Source organism: Pteropus vampyrus, unplaced genomic scaffold (assembly GCF_000151845.1).
Source record: "Pteropus vampyrus isolate Shadow unplaced genomic scaffold, Pvam_2.0 Scaffold305, whole genome shotgun sequence".
Taxonomy (NCBI): domain Eukaryota; kingdom Metazoa; phylum Chordata; class Mammalia; order Chiroptera; family Pteropodidae; genus Pteropus; species Pteropus vampyrus.
Window position 1 is genome coordinate 563,288 of NW_011889086.1, and position 3,381 is coordinate 566,668.

The 3,381-nt window shown below is 42.4% G+C and overlaps 1 protein-coding gene across 1 annotated transcript in view; it reads right to left on the reverse strand.

Annotated features, from left to right (window-relative positions):
• The window catches only part of FGGY (FGGY carbohydrate kinase domain containing), a 374,083-nt gene extending 370,708 nt beyond the window's left edge, over window positions 1–3,375 (reverse strand). Inside the window, exon 1 of the mRNA XM_011377062.1 lies at window positions 3,331–3,375. The gene's annotated coding sequence lies outside the window, so the exon portion shown is untranslated. The remainder of the gene's footprint in view (window positions 1–3,330) is intronic.
• Between the last annotated feature and the right edge of the window lie 6 nt (window positions 3,376–3,381).

Sequence of the window (3,381 nt, forward strand, 5' to 3'; positions counted from 1 at the left end):
TAAGAAAACAGCTCATTTTAAAAAAAATTAACAAAAGATTTAATAAACATTTCACCCAAGAAGATATATGAAATATATATGGGCAAATAAGCACATAAGTTTGAAATTATTAGTCACTAGGAAAATGCACATTAAAACCACATGGGATAGGACTCCACATTATTAGAATGGCTAAAATTAAAAAGTGACCACATGAAGGAATTGGGAGTTTCACACACTGCTGAGGGGAATGTAAAATGTCACAATCACTTTGAAATACAGGTGGCTATTTCTTAAAAAGTTAAACATACACATACCACGTGAACTACATATTTCACTTCTAGGTATTTAACCAAGAGAAATGAAAGCATATGTCCATGTATACAATTCATACATTCATAGCCACTCTATTAGTAGTACCAAAAAGCAGCAAAAAAAAACAAATATCCATCAATAGGTAAATGGAACACTTACTCATACAATGGAACACTACTCAGCAGAAAAAGGAATGAACCATGTATGCACACATAACATGCATGAATCTCAAGATGATTAAGTAAAAGCCACCACACAAGAAAAGATACTAATGTATGACCCCACAGAAAAAAATCCTTAAAAATCTTAAATATCTATAGTAACAGAAAATGGGTCACTGGTTGCTTTGGGGGAGGGGTGAAACTAGGGAGGGATTATCAAGGGGCACAAAAAAATCTTTGGGGGTATTACAAATGTTCTTTATCGTGATTGTGATAACGGTTTTATGAATATATACTTATATCAAAACTTCTCAATTTGATCTCAGTAAAGCTATTTAAAAATATCTGTTCTTTTTTTTCCCACGGTATCGTGACTGCCACATTCTTTCTTCATCCTCTATATTCAATCAGTAATTAATTCCTAAGCATTTTATTCTCCTATTCTCTCTCCAGTCCCCTATTACCACAACTCGGCAGTCCCCAAGTTTTTGGTACCAGGGACCGGTGCTATGAGAATCTAATGCCTGACGATCTGAGGTGGAGCTGAGATGGTAATGCCAGTTAGCACTGGGGAGCAGCTACAAATACAGATGAAGCTTCGCTCTCCTGCCTGCTGCTTACCTCCTGCTGTGCGGCCTGGTTCCTACCTGGCTATTGACCAGTATCAGTCCGTGGCCCAGGGGTTGGGGACTCCTGCCCCAACCCATCTCTCACTTGTATTATATTGTATTGTATTGTATTATAGCCTCTCTCCAGTCCTCACCCTCCAGCCAGAATTAACATTCTGAAACATAAATCTAAGACTGTCACTTCAACAGTGGAGATACATTTCAAAATCCCTTAACATGACTCACCTGACCCTCCCTGGCCTGGTCCTCTCACCCTCCCCAGCCTCCTTTCTGGTGATTTTGCACCTCACCCTTTCCTGTTGGACCATACTAATAAAAAATGTGCCAGGTTTATATAGTTTTGCACATACTGTTCCCAAATCAAATAATCCCAATCCTTTTTGTCTTTCTCCAGCCGACGCATACTGAGACTTTGTAACTCAGCTTGGGTATTATCTCCTCTGAGTTTTCCCCCAAATCCCATATTAGGCCATTTGCCCCTCTCTCAACTGCCAAGTGCCTTCTGTATGCCCTGCCACAGCACTAATCTCACTATTATATAATCCCCCACATCAGACTAAATATAAGCAGTCTGGATGAAAGCTTGAAAGAAGAAACCGAGTCTTGTTCTCTTGACTTTCCCAGAGCCTACCACAGCGCCAGGCCCAGGACACACACCACGGGATTAGTGAACCAATGAATGAATGTAAGCACTGGTTTGGATGACCTCCTCTTACACTACCCAGGGTGATTCTATATTCCACCTTGTAAAAAAGATGGGCAGGTGAGAGATTAAATGATCTCTGTAGTAGATTCTGATAAAATAATTATTTCAAATCCCCTGGTGGGGGTGGGGAGGTCCCAATTCTAGCTGGGAGTTTAAGATTCATTACCTCAAACAGTTTTCAAAACCAGCTGGTAATTGACTGAGATCTAAACTAAGCGAAAGTTTAGGGACAGGGAACCAGATTCCAGGAAAAGACAAGGCCCAAAGCAAAGACTAACATAGGCTGGAAGAAAGCCCAGACTCCTCCCAGTAAACTTAATTTCATCCAGAAAGACAGATCTCCACCCTCTGGGTTATTCCCTTCCCCCAAGACATATGTTTGCTATCCAAATCCAGCCAGATCCTATCCTCTCTCCCCCTCAAAATGAATCTCCAGGCCCTTCTCACTCTCTGGTCTCTTCCCCCAATCATCCTTAATAATAGTTCTCTAGACCTCCCAGTGGGAAGTCCTCTTCAGCTGGTTCCTCCAAGAGCCAGGCCAGTGGCCATCAGGTCAAGAGCCAAGCAGAGGGCCTCATTAACAGGAGACTCCCAGAAGACCAGGAGGCAGTCAGAAGGCTGGAAAACTCAGCTGGCAACTTCAAAAGTAAAAATTCAGGATATACACATGGTGGCTTATGGGAAAGTGGGGAAAAGCAAGCAAAACTCAACCATCTAAACAACAGCCACAAACTAAGAGAAGACTTGCCTTCTTTCTTACTGATTTTCAATTCAAAATCATAATCACTTCCTCCCTCTTGAATTACGATTTTAAAAACTGACCGAATGATAACAGCTCTTTCATTTCTTGGTAAAGGCTGACCCTTCAGGACAAAATTAGTTAAAACAGAATTGCTTTAGTGGAAAATAGTCAATGATTAGGGAAATTCACCATTCTGCATCTTGGTGATCATTTAAAAGAAGGTAAATGAATAAAATGAAAAGATTTCCCCCAGGCCTTTCCTACCTAGGATAACCAAACAGCTTTATACCATCTAAACTAACCTGCACCTCAAATATCACAAGCTGCCGAAAGCTTTTAAAGTAACAAGCAGCACAGGCCTTAAAATGCCTTAGGTATACAGATTTGAATTCAAAGGCTCAAAATGCCTGGAAAAATGTCTTAAAATGCGGGAGAAAAGAGGGGAAGGGAAGGAAGGAAATGAATATAGTTAATTGGACAGTGATGGCAGAAGACTTCGGGTTCCAGACATCTCATAGGCAGTAAAGGCCGTCTTGGAGAGGCAGTAAAGGGCGATCCTTTCCCTGAGTGGTTGCACGCGTCACCCAGGTGAGGACACAGGGGACTCAAAAATGTCTCGGGAGCCAAGGCCCCTCTGGAATGAGACTTTAAGCGACCGGAAGAGGAGGTGGTGACTGCTGGAAAAGGGAGGGAGGACTCGGCCGGGTGCCTCTCGTTTTGGAGAACGCGCGCGCTGAGAGCCTGTGCATCTGCAAAAGCCCCTGGTGCACACGTGAGACTGAGCGGAGGGTCACTTACTTGTCCAATCTGAAATTACTTTTTTAGCTAGCGGGGCTCTGCAGGTTGCCG